We start from the raw sequence: 20,068 nt of genomic DNA on the forward strand, positions 1-20,068 counted from the left end.
TATCTCATAAAAAAAGTAGGAGTTCTTTATATGTTCTATCTAATAAAAATTATAACTTTAAAGAGAAAGATAGGGGCCAGCCCGGTGGCATACTGGTTAAGTTCACCGGCTCCACTTCAGTGGCCCAGGGTTCACACGTTTGGATCTCTGGTGTGGACCTATGCACTGCTTATCAAGCTATGCTGTGACATGAATCCCACATATAAAGTAGAGGAAGATGTGCATGGATGTTAACTCAGGGTCAATCTCCCTGAGCTAAAATAGGAAGATTGGCAGTGCATGTTAGCTCAGGGCTAATCTCCCTTACCAAAAAAAAAAGAAAGATAAATTATTATCACTTGTGAATGATGGGGTGGTCTCTCACCTAAGAAATATGCTAAAAATGGTTACTCTTAAGAAGTCAGTAAGGTAGCCAATTACAAAAGAACTATTTAAAAATCAATAGCTTTCATATATCCCAGCAATCTTAAATAGCAATTATACTGGAAAAATACTATTCACTAATATAACCAAAATATAAAAATTCTAGGGGTACTAAACATGACTTATGCAAGACTTAAGTAAAAACGTCTACAGAATTGCACAGAAGGATATATATAGCGTATATTAATTTTAAGATATAGAGAATTATGCCATGTTCCCAAATGTATTCAATGAATGATATGAAATTATATTTTCAATTAATTTATGATTTTAATAAAATTTTATTCAAATTACAAAAGTGTTTTCTTTCTAATCAAGCAGGTGGAAGAGAGCAGGTGATGCCAGCTTTGGAGAATTAAAAAAAGTATAAAATTTCATCAGGAACTGGAAGAATAAACAGATTAAAAATGAACAGAAAATGCATAAAAATAAGAATAATGTAAGAGCACTTGTGATACAAGTTATTTGTCAATATTAATTAAACATAATATATGATGACTAAAACTGTTATGTCAGTTCATCAAGTATTGATAAACATAAGTCAAAATTATGTATGTCTCAGGAATAATATGATTACAAGTGACATTGCAACATAATGAAATAGAAAAGATTATAAATAAGAGAGGCTAGGACACTCAGCTGCATTGGAAATTAAGTTTATATCTACTTCAAACATATCTCTAGATTGAACATTCTAGAATCGGTGTGGTGATATATGTATCTCTTTAAGAACATAAAACTGAGTTTAAGCATTAAAAAAGAGAAGAAATAAAATTATAGGACCTTTTTTCCTCCAAACTTGACAGTGCATTGGTATCAACTAATGTTGTTTTATTATTTGTTTGCTTATTTGTTTGTTTTGATTCCTGAGCTCTGGGGCTTTTACATCAGATTCCCTCATGGTAGGAATAAAAAAAAAAAATCTGGATTGTAATTAGTTCTTTAAATTAATCTTACTCCACCATATCTTTAGGTCAAATTCAATGGACTAGACCAACGCTGTCCAACATAAATATAATGTGGAACAAATATATAGCTTTAAATTTCTCAGTAGTCAATTAAAAAAAAAGAGGTAAGATTAATTTTAATATAATATTTTAGCCCAATAGATAAATATTATTTCACAATCTACATAAATGTCATTAATGAGCTTTTTTAAAAATAAGTTTTGTGTTATCTGCATAATCCGATATGTAGTTCACACTTAAGGTACATCTCAATTCATACTAGGCCCGTTTCAAATACTTAATAGCCACACGTGGCTAGTGGCTACTGTGCGGACACACAGGACTACACCTTGTTATTTAAAATGTGATCTGAAACAGCAGCAAGGACACCTTGCTGGAATGTTATTAAAAACACAGAATCTTAGGCCATAGCTTAGGCCTACTGAGTTGGTATTTACACCGTAACAAGAATTTCAGGTGGTTCGTTGCTCTGTCATATTCCAGAAGGTCTGGATTAGAATAATTACACATTAACCACTTCTGACCATCCAAAAATATTACTTAAACCAGAAAAACTGGCCATGAACCTTGCTACAAATCAACTTGGAAAAAAAACTAAATTTATTGGTAAATTGTTAATTCCCAAAGGGTAGAATGAATGCACAGATGTTAACAAAAATGCTTTCCAAAGAATTTATAGGAATATATTTAATTTTAATAACCATGGGCTACTTTATTAATTATGTGTTGATTTCAGTGTGTGTTGGAAAATATAATGAGCCCTTCACATCTGTGATATGACTGTTACAGTTTAGGATGAGGTAGAACAAGAGAGAAGTATAGTTATTTACCTTACGCAGACCCATGGATTTCAGATGAGTTCTCAATTGTGTCCCTGAATACTACTTTTATTAAAACGTTTCTCACCACTGTATGAGTAGTGCAACTGATAAGCACCAATAATGTGAATTTATATTAAATTTCCGCAGGTATTATTGTGGTCTCTTCTAGAAATTGATCATCTTTTTGATTGCAAGATACGTATAAATATACATAATTGCAAATTGAAATTTCACTTATCTGCCATTTTTGTTGAAATGTATTTTATATTCTAAATATAAGCTTGTAATGGAAGCCGTGAGAATTAGTATCAACTATGATAAAATCAAACTTAGATATTTAGATATAAGGACTACATTAACAATTTACCTGTTTATTTTGTAAAAGTACCAACCGCGAAAGAAAATAAAATATTCAGCAAAAAGAAAAAAATTTAAAAAATTGGATTCATGTGAACTAGTGATCAGAATAATCCATTGCCTTTCTGTGTCAACGTTTGGAGTTGCTCAAAAACTTTGAAATAAAACTGTTCAAGCTCAAGCGTCAGATATCATGTAAAGAACAATATGAGGAAGCTATAACAGGTCTTAATATGGGACATAGTCATGTAACATCACAGAAATGAAGTGAGCAGTGGAACAGGCAGTGAAAATTCAAAAGTCGTGCAAGGTATTTTTTAAAGAATGCAACCTAAGTTTTTCAAACGACAGTGTTTTAGAGTTTTAGGTTTACAATAAAATAGAGACTAAGATACAGAGATTTCCCACACACTCCCTGCTTCCACACATACATAACCTCCAGCATTATCAATGTAACTCACCAGAATGTTCCAGTTTTTACAAAGGATAAACGTACATTGACACCTCATAATCACCCAAAGCCTGCAGTTTACCTAAGGATGCACTCTTGGTATTGTACATCCTGTGGGTTTTAATAAATGTATAATGACATGTATCCTTCATTATAGTATCATACAGAGTATTTTGACTGCCCTAAAACTCCTGTGCTGTGCCAGTTCATCCCCGACACCCCCTTATCCTGGTAACCACTGACATTTTTACTGCCTCCATAGTTTTGCCTTTTCTAAAATGTCGTATGGTCGGAATCATACAGGATGCAGGCTTTTCAGATTGGCTTCTTTTACTTGGTAATATTCATTTAAATTTCCTCTGTGTCTTTTCATGGCCTAATAAACCATTTCTTTTTAGAACTGAATAATATCCCGTTGCTTAGATGTACCACAGTTTATTCATCCATTTACCTACTGAAAGACATCTTTTTTGCTTCCAATTTCTGACAATTATAAATAAAGCTGCTATATATGCCTGGGTGTAAGTTTCTATGTGGACTTAAGTCTTCAGCTCCTTTGGAAAATACCAGGGGGTGTGACTGCTGGATCCAGTAGCAATGGTATGCTGAGTTTGGTAAGAAACCACTTAACTGTCTTCCAGAGTGACTGTACCATTTTGCATTCCCGCCAGCACCATATGAGAGGTCCCGGAGCTCCACATCCTCATCAGCATTTAGTGTTGTCAGTATTCAAGATTTTGGTCATTTTAATAGGTGCACAATGGTATCTCGTTATTTTTATTTGTATTGCCCTGATGACACATTATGTGGAACATCTTTTTATAAGCATATTTGTCATCTGTATATCTTCTTTGGTGAAGTGTCTGCTAAAGTTTTTGCCCCATTTTTCAATCAGGTTGTTTGTTTTTTAATTGTTGAGTTTTAGGAGTTCTTTGTATATTTTGGACAACAATCCTTTTGCAAATATTTTCTCCCAGTCTGTTGCGTGTCTTCTCATTCTTTTGAGATTGTCTAACACCGAGCAGAAGTTTTTAATTTTAATAAAGTCCAGCTTATCGATTTTTCCTTTCATGGATTGTGTCCTAGGTGATGTATTTATAAAAGCATCATTAGACCCAAGGTCACATAGGTTTTCTCCTATGATCCTCTCAGAGTAGTTTTGCATTTTATATTTAGGTCTATGATACAATGAGAGTTCAGTTTTGTGAAGTCTGTAAGGTTTGTGTCTAGATTCATTTTCTTATATAAGGATGCCCAATTGGTCCAGTACCAATTGTTGAAGAGATTATCTTTGCTCCATTGTTTTGACTCTTCTCCTTTGTCAAAGATGAGTTGACTACATTTATGGGGTTATTTCTGTGCTCTCTATTCTGTTCCATTGGCCTATTTGTCTATTCTTTCACCAATACCACACTGTCTTGATTACTGTAGCTTTATAATAACTCTTAAAGTAGGATAGCAGCAGTTCTCCAGCTTTGTTCATCCTCTTAGACACTGTGTTGGCTATTCTGTGTCTTTTGCCTCTCCATACAAACTTTAGAATCAATTTATTGATATCCATAAAATAACTTGCTGGGATTTTGATTGGGATTGTATTGAATCTATAGATCAAATTGGAAAGAATTGACATCTTGACAGTTTTGAGTGTACCTATCAAGTAATATGAAGTATCTCTCCATTTATTTGGTTCTTCTTTGATTTTATTCATCAGAGTTTTGTAATCTTTCTCATATAGATCTTGTATATATTTTGTTAGATTTATACCTAAGTATTTGATTTTGGGGGGTGCTAGTGTAAATGGTATTGTCTGTTTAATTTTAAATTCCATTTGTTCATTGTCGGTATATAGGAAAGCAATAGACTTTTGCATACTAACCTTGTATCCTGAAGCCTTGCCATAATTGCTTATTAGTTCCAGGAGTTTTTTGTCGATTCTTTTTAATTTCCTAGGAGACTCGTCATCTTCAAACAAAAAAATGGCTTTTTTTCTCCTTCTAATCAGTATGCATTTTCTTTTCTTTTCTTGCCTTATTGCATTAGTAAGGACTTCCAGTATGATACTGAAAAGGAGTGGTGAGAGAGAGCATCCTTGCCCTGTACTTGATCTTATTGGGAAAGCTCTGAATTTCTTACCGTTAAGTATGATGTTAGCTATAGGATTTTTTGTAGATGGTCTTTATCAAGTTGAGGAAGTTCCCCTCTATTCCTAGTTTACTAAGAGTTTTTATCATGAGTGGGTGTTGGATTTTGCCTAATGGTTTTTCTGTATGTATTGATATGATTCTGTGATTTTTCATTTTTAGTCTGTTGATGTGATAGATTACATTTATTGATTTTCTGATGTTGAACCAGCCTTCCATAGGGATAAATCCTACTTGGTTATGGTGTATAATTCTTTTTATACTTTTTTTGGATTTTATTTGCTAATATTTTGTAAGGATTCTTGCATCTCTGTCCTAGGAGATATTGGTGTGTGGTTTTCTTTTTTGAAAGTCTTCACTTGGTTTTGATATTAGGATAATACTGGCCTCAAGAGTGAGTTCTGAAGTACACTCTCTGCTTCTTTCCTCTGAAAGATATTGTAAACAATTGGTAAGACTGGATCTCCATAGAGGTTTTAACTCTGCAGAATTGTCTGCACTGAGCCTCCAGCAATTTATTGATTACGGTTCAGGCTTTCCTACACAGCACTGGTTCAGATTTCATCATCTCAGTTTCTGCTCCAGTAAGCCTCAACTCCCTAGATTTGCCTGTCTGTCTCTCCAGTCTTGGGGGTGGCAGCTTGCTCTTTTTCCTCTCCTCTTATGGATCCAAGAAGAGTTGTTCATTTTTCAGTCTGTTCAGCTTTTTACTTGTTTCTCGGATGGAGTGGCATCTTCCAAGCTCCTTACATGCAGAATCAGAAAGCAGAAGTCCAATACCATTTAATCTTAAACACCAAAGATGTCAAAATGAGGGGTAAAAGATTTACCAGGACTGATGATAAAGAAAAGGTGAACTAGTAACCACAGATGAAGGAAACAGAATGAATAATAAAGGATTTCTCCTACACAATACAGGTTATCATAGCAGCATAAATATTTGCTGAAAACATAAGCAAAAATTGCTAACAAGAGTAGGGAAAAATCAATAATTTTAAGCCAAATTGACATATTTACAAATATTGCCCACTTTGGTAATCTTTTAATATGGTCCAGTAAAACATTTCATTCAGTTCATTTTTCTAAGTCATTCATTTGTTATCACATATTTTTGAGATGCCAAATATGATATCATCTGGAAACAATACTTACAGACATACTGGTTCAGTAATAGAGTCTTCTCAATAAATTCAAGCCATTGCACCAGCAACAAACTCTACAAACTATTGTAGTCACAATATAACTTGCTACCATAGACATGCATAAAAATTTGAGAAGTATATAAAATCTTTGTTAAAATTGTTAGATAGTTCAGAGCGACCACTGAATTCTGAACAATTTTCTATCCTCTAAAGGCATTGCCTACAATAACCTTGTTTTTTATCCCAAAAGTCTTTGATTTTCAATCAACTTGACTCATTCTTGTAACTGGATTGTGAGATGAACTTTAGCAATTTCTGGAAGGACACTTCACTTACTTGTCATGAGCATGATTGGGACTAGCTTTGTAGATCAGTATATCTTGTACATCTAGCACAAATATAATTGTTTTTACAAGACCAGCATGCATTTTTAGAAGTGTTTGAAATAAATTATAAAAGGAATGTATAAATATTTTCTAAGCCACATGACAATGGGTAACAAATAAAAATTATTTTTAGGGGCCAGCCCTGTGGCCAAGTGGTTGGGTCTGTGTGCTCCACTTCAGTGGCCCGGGGTTCAGATCCTTGGCGTGGACATGGCCACCTCTCATTAGGCCATGTTGTGGTGATGTCCTCCATGCCACAAATAGAAGGACCCACAACTAAAATATACAACTATGTACTGGGGGGATTTGGGGAGAAAAAAGCAGGGAAAAAAAAAGAAGATTGGCAACAGTTGTTAGCTCAGGTGCCAATCTTAGAAAATAAATTATTTTTATATATTTCGTCACATTGGCGATGTCACCAAATAAGCTGACATTTTCAGAAGAGTCTATTCTAGAGATTTCTTGAATAAAATCACTTAATCATTTTGGTTAGGAAATTAAGTTCATAGTCTAATGTAATCAAATAAAGTTTTTACATATGTTTTGCGTCTTACAAATTTGTTCCTAAATATGTTGGAAAAAGTGATGTTTTATAACATCAAATCTAAGAAACAAAACCACATTCTTAGCACTTATTTTTCTTCATTTAACATAATTGGTATCAAGCCAAATATCTCCATAGTACTGACCATAATAAAGATACTCTATTATTTCTACTGAGTTATCTATCCTCAATTGCAAATTTCTGAGAATTGATTAGATTTTATGTTACCTACTTCTCAATGTTTCTATTTTGGGTAGTATTAATTTTTAAAAGTAAAATTTTGTCACTTTGTTTTCACTTTTTGTATTTATTATGATATGTGATGTTGCTTTGTCTTTAAAATCTATAATATATAAGTTTATCATATCATTATATTTAAATAAAAATGTGTATCGAGGGGCCAGCCTAGTGGTGTAGTGGTTAAGTTCACACACTCTACTTCTGCTGCCCAGAGTTCTCAGGTTTGGGTTCCAGGCACAGACCTAGCACCGATCATCAAGCCACACTGTGAGGGCATCCCACATAAATTGAGGAAGATTGGCACAAGATGTTAGTTCAGCAACAATCTTCCTCCAGGAAAAAGAGGAAGATTGGCAACAGATGTTAGTTCCAGGACAATCTTCAAAATTTTTCAATTTTGAAAGGCCAATTTTTCAAAAAAAAGTGTATCAAGTAAGAAAATAATTTTTTAGATAGAAGTCCAGTTAAGATGATTATATGGAAAAAGGGAAAAAAAGGAAGAAAGCTATGTAGGAAGCTGCATTTCCAGTGCAAGAATGATTAAAGTTTGGGAAGTCTGACTCAGAACATTCTGGAAATTAACAATTTTAAACAATCAGTTTATGTATTCTCAACACTTATTTTTCTTCTATGTTAAACTTTTATAAAAACTTTTCTTGTTCACCTCTAAAACTCAATATCTCTCTATTTTATCTCATTGCTGTATGATTCATAGTGATCTGAAATAATTCTTAATTACGTATTTTACATTTCTTTCCTTCTCCATTTCTTAAAGCATTCTAAGATTTCTCATTAAATCACAATTCATATAATAGAGTATTTTAAGCTTCTCACCTATATGAAGAAGACTTGGAATATTATTCTTAACACTGTATATTTTGGTAAAATCCTAGGTTTGAAAATGGAATTGCTACCTGCCAATTTAAATGTAAAGAATCCGTTGATGGCACACTTAGGTTCTGTCAGAATGTTTTTACAAAATAACTACCTTTTATAAAAATCGAACATTTCCTTGATATTGCTTTTTTGAATTCCCAAGACATACAATTGAAAGGCTTTTTTTGGAAATTGCAGAATATAATTAAAATGGAGGGAGGATGGTAACCAGGTATGTTATTCAAGTACAAATGAATATTCTGGATATCTAATATTTAAAAAGTCTAAATTATTTTTTGATAGCCCATTCTCAATAACTCTTAAGCAAATATTCAGAAATAAGGACAGGTGGTCCAATTTCAGTGCATGTTGATATAGTCAAGTTATTGGCCTTAAAATGACTGAGCTCTCCTGTGGCCAATAAAAACCAAACTGCATTCTGAGAATTGTGGGCTCTGGCACCTTAGCAAATTGATAAATTTATGTTGACATCCACTAATGGATAGATCCAGGCTTTTGTCTTGAAATGTCCATCTACAGCTGGTAGAAAAGCTTAATAATAGCGACCATTAATATATATTTTTTGTGATATGAGAGAAGTCTTTTTTAGTTGTCATTGTCCTCTGAATCTATATCCCACAATTCACATTTTCACATTAGATCTTGTCCAAAAAGAAAGTGGTATATAGAAATCAGTTCTAGATACTTACTTCAGGAATATAGTATGACAACTGGAACTGAGGTCAAGCTCATGAAACTCCTTAAAAAATACACAAACATGTCAGTCATCAGATAACAATAAGAGGATCAAAATTCAGAAATGCATATGGAAGCTGAATGACCTGGAATTAAGATTTTAAGAAGAATTTCTGCCTTTTGGATATGAGCAGTAAGAATGGAGGTTGATTCAGAAAGAAATCATTTTTTTAAACAGAGCCCACAAATCAAGAACCAAGGACCTCAGAATGAATGGGGAAAGCAAAAAAAAAAGAACCAGGCATGTAGAGGGTGCCGTCCACCCAAGACAAAACCCAGCAGCTGCAGGATTAAACCAAGGGATTAAGAGATGCCATCCAATGAATAGAAAGTCTCAGTTATGCATATGAATAACTTCGAGAGATCTGCTACACCAAATTGTGCAATAGCTAATAATATGCTGTTGTACACTTACACAAATTTTTTTTTTTTAAAGATTTTATTATTTCCTTTTTCTCCCCAAAGCCCCCCGGTACATAGTTGTATATTCTTCGTTGTGGGTTCTTCTAGTTGTGGCATGTGGGACGCTGCCTCAGCGTGGTCTGATGAGCAGTGCCGTGTAGGCGCCCAGGATTCGAACCAACGAAACACTGGGCTGCCTGCAGCGGAGGAGCGCGCGAACTTAACCACTGGGCCACGGGGCCAGCTCCAACACTTACACAATTTTTAAGGGGTAGATATGGTAAGTGTTCTTACTATAATAAAAATGTTTTTTTTTAATTTTTATTTTAGAGAGTTCATCTACTGAAAACATTGCCTAGCAACCACTGAGTGCCTTTTACTCTACTTTATATGCAGTGGTCCCACTTATCTGCATGAGATACATTCCAAGACCCCTGAGTGGACACCTGAGCCCTTGGATAGTACCCCGCCCTATAGCTACTATGTTTTTTTCCTATATATACGAACCTATGATAAAGTTTATTTATAAATTAGGCATAGTAAGAGATTAACAACAATTATTAATAAAATAGAACAATTGTAACAATATACTGTAATAAAAGTTACCATAGATCTTAACAACCTCAGCATACAATCTTTTTTCTTTCCTTATTACGTCGAGAACTTTCACTTTTTCACTTAAAGAAAGTAATTTATGGCTTCTCTTTGGCAAATCCCAATTGCCAGTGTCACTACTCTTGCACTTTGGGGCCCTTACTAAGTAAACTAAGGGTTCCTTGAACATGAGAACCGTGATACCACCACGGTTGATCTGATAACCGGGTCAGCTACCAAGTGACTGACGGGTGGGTAGTATATACAGCGTGGATACACTGGACAAAGGGATGATTCACCTCCTAGGTACGATGGCGTAGGATAGCTGGAGATTTCATCACACTCTTCAGAAGGGCTGGAAACTTAAAACTTAGGAATTGCTTATTTCTGGAGTTTTCCACTTAATTTTCATACCGTGGTTGACCACAGGTATCTGAAACCACAGAAAGCAAAATCACAGATAAGGGGGGGTCTACTGTACAGAGCAGTTAGCAGAGGGCTATTCCAAAAAGAATGATGGTAATGATGATGATATTTATTGAATGCTTATCACATGAATGACTTTGAGCAATATAAACATCCTATATTTGCATGTATATGCATTTCATTCATTTATATGAATGTTATATTTATATATGCATTTAGTCTTCACAAAAAGCTAAGGTGATAGGAAATGTGTTTCCTCATCTTATAAATCAGTACAGTGATTCATCAAAATCTAAGTTAAACAGTTGTAAGTGGTTGAGCGCAATCAGTCTGAACTCAGTCAGTCTGAACTAGTGTTTTCACTCATAACCACTAGGCTATAATTAAGCAAACCAAGGCTCCCTGGAGAATGCTAGCACAAATGTTGACAGAAATTCCTTCTCTACCAGTCATTCTATCATCCCAGTCTCCACCATTTTAATTGCTAGATTATCATCCTGCTTGTGTAAAAAAAAAATACATTAAAATAAACTGGAGGTAGGGGCTGGCCCCGTGGCTGAGTGGTTAAGTACGCGCACTCCGCTGCAGGCGGCCCAGTGTTTCGTTGGTTCGAATCCTGGGCGCGGACATGGCACTGCTCATCAAGCCATGCTGGGGCAGCATCCCACATGCCACAACTAGGTGGACCCACAACAAATAATATACAACTATGTAACGGGGGAGGACTTTGGGGAGAAAAAGGAAAAAACTAAAATCTTTAAAAAAATTAAATAAACTGGAGGTAAATAATGAAACTTGCCAAAAGACAAAAGTCTCACAATCAGCCTTACAATTCTGGGCGAGGGCCTAGCTCACATCAGCCACCTAGAACATTGAAACAAGTACTTACTTCATTACTAAAGATAAATGGGCAACCAAATAGCGCTTAAAAAGCTATGAAAATCAGTAGCATTAAAGGGAAAACCAAAATTTAAAGCAAAATAAGGCCATGTGAAACAGACTACAAAACAGAAACAGATCAACTGTCAAAAGAAAAGAGAGATAATTAGAGGAGTAAAATCTTTTATACAGAAATTAAAACTCTCAGAGAAATTCAAAGATAATATTTTATCAAATAAGAGAACAGGGAGATGAAAAAATTATCAAAGAGAAAATATATATATATGTCCCTAGATACAATTAGAGATAGATAGATAGATAGATAGATAGATAGATAGATGATTGACTGCTAGCTAACTAGATGTCACCCAAAACATATAAGCTGGAAAATAATGTGAAGATTTTTCCAATCTTTCTCTTTGCAAAAAAAACACAAAGATATGAGGAGAAAACCATGAAATAAGACGAACTGTGCAATCATGAATGTCCAATGTCGGACAAGTAGCAGTTATGGAAAGTGAATGAGAAAGTGGAGGAGAGAAAATTGCCTAAGAGATAGATTAGAAAATGTTGTAGAAGATATTCTATAGCAATAGTTTTATCTTAATATTTGTAAACTTTTTTAAAAGTTTAGGATATTTTTAAGAGGAAAAATTAGTAAAGAAAGTAAGAAGTGGAACGAGGTGGAATAAAAATGAGCAGAAGGTGATGTCATGGATGCAAAGTAAAGTAAGTATTTCTCAAAGAAAGGAGCAGGAAATTATATCAAATGACAAGAAGAGTTACAACAAGGTGAGTCCTGAAAAGTACTCACTGCATTTAGAACTCATAAGTCATTTGCATTGTTGGTAACATAAGTTTAACCATGACAGAGGGTGTACAAATAACATTGTAATTGGACTAGGGAATGAAAGAGAAATAGAGAATTGTAAATTCAACATGACGATAACTTTTTCAAAATATTTGGCTTAGAGTTGAGATACAGAATGGTAGCTGCAGGTGAGATCAAAGAGTTTTTATGTTTTATTGGAAATTTGTGAGCCTGCGTGTATTTTATTAAAATATCGAGAAAACCTGAGCATGCTTAAATTTTGATGGAACAGACTAAAAGAAGAGGAGATGTTGTAGAAAAGAAACAATGGGGAAAATAGACTAATAATAGTTCAAATAAATCAAACTAAGTAAAAATCTTTCTTTGTGTAATAACATAATAAATACAAAATTACCAAACAACTCTTCATGGCCATGATTTATATTATAATGATGCCTAGATTTCTTTTATTAGGAACAGGAAAATTAAATTATCTCATTTCTCATACATATTGACACATACATCTCATTTATTACATGAGATGCTCCACATCACCATGATGAATGTGGCTAGAATTTTACCCAAAATGACTCATCAAAGTATTTGCACAAATTTTTCACAAAATAAGATGGTCGTCTCCATTTAACAAATCTAGTGTCAACTATTAAAATCGTGGAATAGTTCATGTATATACATATATATATGATTTATAATGAAAAAATTAAAAAGAAATTCTAAAATATAAAAATTGATGGAAGAAAAGACTTTATTCAATTTTTTTCTATTTTCTCCTAGTTTGTTCTATTTATTACCTTTTCTCCAGTGCCTAAAAAGTGCTACAGACAGGCAATTAATAAATATTGTAAAATAAATTAATAAAAGAACATACAATGTTCATGGAAAGGAAAACAAGCATAACAAACATTTTTCCAAATTTATTTGTATACTTGTCACAATATAAATATAAATTCAAGAGATAAGTTTAGAAAGAATAATTCTGAATTTTATATGGAAAAATACACATATAATTATTGAATAGATATACAGAGAAATAGTAAAATGAACTTTAAATTCTAAGAATTTAAACTGTACAGGGTGACAGTGGGAGCTCAGTGGAAAAGGATATGCGTAGAATCATATCTGTATGTGTGTCTATGTGCGTATGCATTATACACATACAACACCATATGGACGATAGTCAAGAATGTATACAAATTTTAAACTAGATACATGTAATGTAAAAATCATCGGGAGATGAAAGGATTTTGCAATATATTGTGTAGGAAAAAAGAAATTGTACTTCTACTTCATATTGTCAAACAAGTTAAAATATAAGTAGATTGCTTCAATGTAAAGAAAAAAAACTACCAGAGAAGAATTTGAAGAAAATATTGATATATTTTAATTTACAGAATACAAAATAGCCTTCGATGCAAAGGAAAATGTGAAAAGTATGTGAAATAATTGAAGATTTTATTTTATTTTGATTAAAAATGTGTATATTTCCACAACACAAGTAACATAAACTTGTGTTTATGCCAAAACTTAAAAATCACCAAACTTAAAATACCAAATCTTAAAAATCAAATAAATTTTATATAAAAAGTAACCAAATACAATTTAATACCTACATTTAGTATTATTTTTATACTATTTGACCTGTTTTATGTATACACAACACACATACACGTGCACACATACACTCACACACTAAGGGGGAAAGAAAACTTAAAATTGAAAAGCAAGTGGGCAAATAGTACAAACAAAATAAAGAAAATGAATCCAAATGACTCACAAACATGAAAAACCCTCTCATTTATAAAAAATTACAAATACAAACAAAATACTATTTGAATAGATATCATTTCCTTGTAAATGTGCTTTGTGGACCTGAGGACATTAAATATAATTTCTTACCTTGTTTTAAATGCAATTGCATGGAGGAGCACTGAAAATTTAATACTTTAATTATCTTTGGGACCGTTCTATATTACTTACTGAGAAATCTCTTCAGTAAATGTTGCTCTGGATCCAATACATTTATTATATTCCAAAATTATAAAAAATAAAATATAAATAATCTAAAGTGTATATATTACCTTTCAATCATGAAACATCAACCCTCTTCTCTGGCTATTACCTGTCCTGTGATGTTTGGTGTGAATGAGATAGGAGGAATCCACCATGATTACGTCATTCTACAATCACTATCATCAACATCTAACTTCACATTCTCTAATCAATATATTGCAATTTAAGGTCTTTCTCAAACCAATGAAATTGCTTTTACTCAGATAACAATGATTTTGTATTGCAAAATCTAATAAATATTTTTCACTACTCATCTTACCAGCTCTTTTTGTAATTGTTTACTCTCTTCATCACTCATTTTTTTTGGCTCCTGCAACAATCATGTCTCCCTAATTATGAGCTTTCTGTACCTTCAGGAGCACCTCTTCCTTCATGTTTTTTTTTTTTTTCATAAAGAGCTTTCTTTATAATCTATTAATCATATTCAAGTATCATATTAAATCCATCAAAATTCAAAAAGCATCACTTCAGAGAAAAAAGACAACAAAACAATGAATGGTACTGTTGCTCTAGGCTGTACAGAATGCTCAGAATTTTGTATCAGAAGAAAAACATCAGATTGCAGGTAGCTTACCAAATGAATAAACAAGTATTAATTAATTAAAAAGATGAATTATGATTAGTCAGCATAAAAAGAGAGTTATCATAGATAAAACTTAGGAGTCTCTGTAATGAACTCAGTTTCTTTGTGATTTATAAAATACAGCAATTTAATTCAGCACATTCCTAGTGAATTGAATTAATCATCACTATCAGTTTCCAAATGTACCATGCTGCCATCAAAAAAAAAATTTTTTTAAATAAAGAAAGGAAAATCAGAAAAAGATTAAACCAGTAAGGTCTTTGCTTTTAAGATTCCTTTGAAAGAAATCCTGAGGTTTAACAAGCAGGTGGTAGTTCTAATGCTACAGAGATCTTTGTATTTTACATGTTTTTCAACATTCCTAATTATCCTCTGTTGGGTAGATTATTACTCTCCATATGATTGACAAGACAACAGATTAATAAATTACCTTTGCCATCTGGTAGAGAACCAGACACTACTATGAAAGCCAGCTGTTCTCTCCTGGTTCATTGGGTAGAGTGCCATTATCAGAAAATAAACAGTACAACTGGAGATGGCAGAGCATGAAAAAGAAAATATCCATTCTGTCCAGCCCAACAATTCTATTCTGACAAATTCATATCAAAAAAGGCAGAATAAGCTTAAATGTCTTCTAGGCCAATTTAGCAAAAAGACACAACAAAGTATATGCTTTTTTTTATTACTTTGTTTCATTCAGTACATAGACATTTATTTTAGGCCCAAAGTAACTGTGAAATTAAGGACTCACTCATTAAAAAGAAAAATCTTCAAAGGAAATGCAGGGAAGTCTAAAGAAAAACATACGAAACCAAAACAATGTATTTCTAGCTCAAGTAAATAATTAACACCAGGTTAGATTTAAGAGGTGTGTTGTCTTCTACCATCTCATTGGGAAATGTCTTTTTATATATTCTAGCTCTTAATTATCCACATGTGAGCTAAATCAAAACCCCAAATTTAACATGAGGGAATAAATAATTAAATTCCATTTTGAAGAGGTTAATCTAATCAGATGTACCAATTAGGAAGTTAAAAAGGAAAGCCTGGAATGCAGAGCAAGTGTTTTGATTTGGGAATCATCCAAGTATATACGTCTTTAAGCCACATGAATGGGAAGGGTCACCCAGGGAGGGAATGTATACAAAGAGAAGGTGGTTAAGCACTAATATTTGGAGGCAGTTAGAGCACAAGTATGTAGCACAGGAAAAAAGAGGACCTGAGAGTAATCAGAAAACAGGAACCCATGCACCTGAAGGCAAGAGAGGAGAATTACCTTAAAAAGGAGGAAAAGGTTAACCATATCAATGGATGCTGACAGGTTTAAGAAGAGAAGTTTTCACTGTATGTGATAAGATGGAAATCATGTCACAAGGGTAGCAGCAGTTTCTGTGATATGTTGGGGGATGGAAACAACCATACAGTCAGTCATCTTTATTCTTCACATATAATTTACTTTTATATCCAAGCACTCACCAGTTCCTGCTAGATTTATCTCCTGAATCTATATTAAATCCATTCTTTTATTTCCATCTCTGCTACCTTCTCTGCCTTCACTCAGATCCTCATCAAACAGTGCCAAGATTATTCTAACACTTTCTTAATTGATAATCCATCTTCCATTCTTGACTTCCTCTAACACATTCTCCAGATAATGATGAGTGATCTTTCTAAGACTGATACACAGATATATTGTAATATAATTATGCTAATATAATCAATGCCTACAGAGTAAAAGTCATGCTCTCTAATGTCAAATTGACTCCATCCAAGTTCTGGCCTCTCAAACTCTCCATCACCATAGCTGCATGGCTTTCTTGCGTTAAATCTTATTTTCAAGTCAGCCATTGAACATTTTTACACACCATATTTTTCATCCCTGATGTCTTTGCTCATGAGGGTCTTTTACAAACACTATCTTCACGCCTTCCTTTACTCATCATTTACTTTTAAACTGAACTGATGTTTAAAGAATTAGCTTTTCGTTACTTATAGAGGTCAATGTTTTCTCAAATTTCCATCAACAAAATTATTCTTTGATGATATTTTGTGTAAATCTCTGTCACTCAAATTAACAAATGATATTTTTCTTTAGTTTTTAGTCTGTGTGATGCTTAATTTTTTTTTGATGGTTAATTTTATGTGTCAGCTTGAGTGGGTCACAGGATACCCAGAGAACTGATTAAACATTGTTTCTGGGTGTGTTTGTAAGGGTGTTTCAGGAGGAGATTAGCTTTTGAATTGGTGGCGTAAAGCAGATCACCCTCCCCAAAGTGAGTGGGCCTCATCCAATGCTTTGAGGGCCTGAAAGGAACAAAAAAGCAGAAGAAGGTTGAGTTTACTCTCTGAAACACTGTTGACTGGAATATCTACCCCTGCTCTCGGTGCTCCTGGGTCTCCTGCCTTTAGTCTTGGACTGGAATCTACACCAATGCTCTCCAGCTCTCAGGCCTTGGAACTGTACCACTGGCTTTCCTACATCTCCAGCTTGCACACAGCAGGAGGTTAGGACTCTCAGCCTCCATAATCACATGAGGTAATAAGTTATAATAAATCTTTCTATTTATGTATATATTTTATTGGTTCTGCTTCTCTACAGAACTCTAATATACTTTGTCTCTATCACTCCCTGAGCACATGGGCTATTGATTTGTGTACTCTCAGTCACTAGTACAGGGCCAAACATATTAGAGGCTCAACACTTATTGAATGACAAATGGATGAGTAATATTTCCCCCATTGTTGGGTAGTGTAGGGAAAAAAGAAAACCAAAACTAACTTAATATGTCCCTATTTAATTTGTAATATTTTTATATTAATATTAATATAATTTGGTTTTGCTGCTTATTCTTTTTTAATTTTCCCAAATTCTATGTCCTTTTAAGTACTTTATAAATATCTTATTTTGAGCCAAATATCGTCTTAAATAATTATAAAAAAGGGAGAATTAAAAGTTTTGAATATCTATTATTTCAGATAGATATGGAAACAAAAATGTACATTTCATACCTTTCATATATAAAATAATATGACCTAATTTATCAGTATTCTACTCAATAAATTCAATTCTATATAATAAACAAAGAGACTGAATAGGTTTTCAACTGGTTTAATTTTAGATCTAAGTTATAATGGAATAAATAAAAATTGCATTTTTCTTTGTCTACTTTGTGATTTTCTATCATGAAATAGGTCCTTGTACCCAGACTTCCAATTAAAGTTAATTACTTCTTTGATTATAGCAAACATTTTATGCAGTTTCTATTTCACTAAGACAATTTCAATAAAAGTTTAAAAAGTAGATTGTTTTGCCAAGCATGAATCTATCATATTATACAGATAATTTATGTAAAGTCATTATTCAAAAGGAAGTAAAAATTTCTTAGTTTATTCATGATGTGTGTTTTCATTATAATGTAAGCTAATTTTATCTCTCAAGCATTTGGAGGTTAATGGTCCTGTGACTACGTATGGGAAGCAATGTTCTGACAGTTTCAGAAGGGATGGAACTGTTACTCCTTAGAACAAGATAAATACTAATAATAATGAAAATCAAAGCTGTAATTTAATTTCCACGTCTTTCAATATGGAATCAATTTTATTTTATCAAAATTACAATGTATCTAAATGGCTATTGCCTTCATCATACTGCACATAAGAACTTTAGGTAACTTCTTAAATTAAAACTAATAATAATTAATAAAAGTTGTTTGTTATCAAAGCAAGAGTTGTCTTCCAGCCATATTCTAATCTATAGATATGTAAAATTTATAGTATCTTTCTTCTAGGACATTCAGATGATTTAGTTTAATATAAATTATGTTTCACCTACATTCAAGAGAATTATTTATATACACTGGAATTCCCCTTAAATGAAGACTAGTTTTAGAATTAATGGTCCAAGTATTTTCCAGCTGAGAAATACTTTTTTAAAGATAAGGTTCAAGATGTTACATAAAGGATGTGACCTCCAGTTTATCACACTGTGTGCCTTAGCGTCTTTAAATGGGAAAATTACGTAAAAGACTTTATGAAGATATATATCTTCATGTTAGGAGGGTAATGAAAGGAGGAATTGTTGGCAGAAATAACAACTAGATATTTTAGTTTACAAAAAACTAAAATTGTTTTCAAAGTGGCAGCACTGTGTTACATTATTATCATCAATATACAAACATTCCAGTTGCTTCACAACTTCAACAACACTTGGTATTGCCCTTTTTTTTTTTAATTAAAGACATTTTAGTGTATTTGTAGTGGTATTTCCTTGTGACTTGAATTTTCATTTACTTAATGACAAACGATGTTAGGTATTTTTCATGTGCATAATATCCTTTCAACCATCTCCTTCAGAGAAATGTGAGCACAAATCATCTGCCCATTTTTATTGTTTCTCTGCTGATTATTGAGTTGTAATAATTCTTTTTAAACTCTGGATATAAGAATTTAATTATATATTATGTTTTCAAATGTGTTCCAGTCTGTAGGTTGTCCTTTTCATTTTCTTAAGAGGGTGCTTCAAAGAGGAAAATTTTTGAGATTGACAAAGACCAATTTATTGATGCTCTATGTTTTGGTTTGTATTTTCTCTGTCCTATCCAAGGAATCTTTTATAAGCCAAGATCATAAATATTTTCTCCATTGCTAAATTCTAGAAATCTTGTAGTTTTAAGTTTTGCATTTAAGTCTGATTCATTTTGAGTTAATTTTTATAAATGTTTTGAAGTATACATCCAAGTTCATTTATTTGCAGAAGGATATCCAGTTTTCCCAGCATAATTTGTTGAAAAGACTCCATTCAAGGACATGGAAAGTGGAAAGAAAATTACTCCAAACCTTATCCTCAAACAGCAAGTTGAGGATTTTCTTGAACCCTTTGGAGAGGTGATGTCATAGCGTAATCAAATGGACACATCTAAGAAGAGGCAGGTTGTGGAGGGAGAGATGAGATACGAGCACAGGCTGACTTGGGAAAGATGTAGGCAGTAATGAGACAGAAGGCTTCAGTAAATGCATGGAAGCCAAAGCCCTAAGGTTACAAATATAGGGGAAGTACTCCCTCTCACTCTCTTGCAGGCATTTTCTCCATGAATTTCACCGTGTGCTCCAGTGACGTTTGGGAGAATACTGGGAAGTCCTCTCCTGGGCCAAACCTGGGGGAGGAAATAGCAGCAGCT

The sequence above is a fragment of the Equus caballus genome, chromosome 9, assembly GCF_041296265.1.
Source record: "Equus caballus isolate H_3958 breed thoroughbred chromosome 9, TB-T2T, whole genome shotgun sequence".
Taxonomy (NCBI): Eukaryota; Metazoa; Chordata; class Mammalia; order Perissodactyla; family Equidae; genus Equus; species Equus caballus.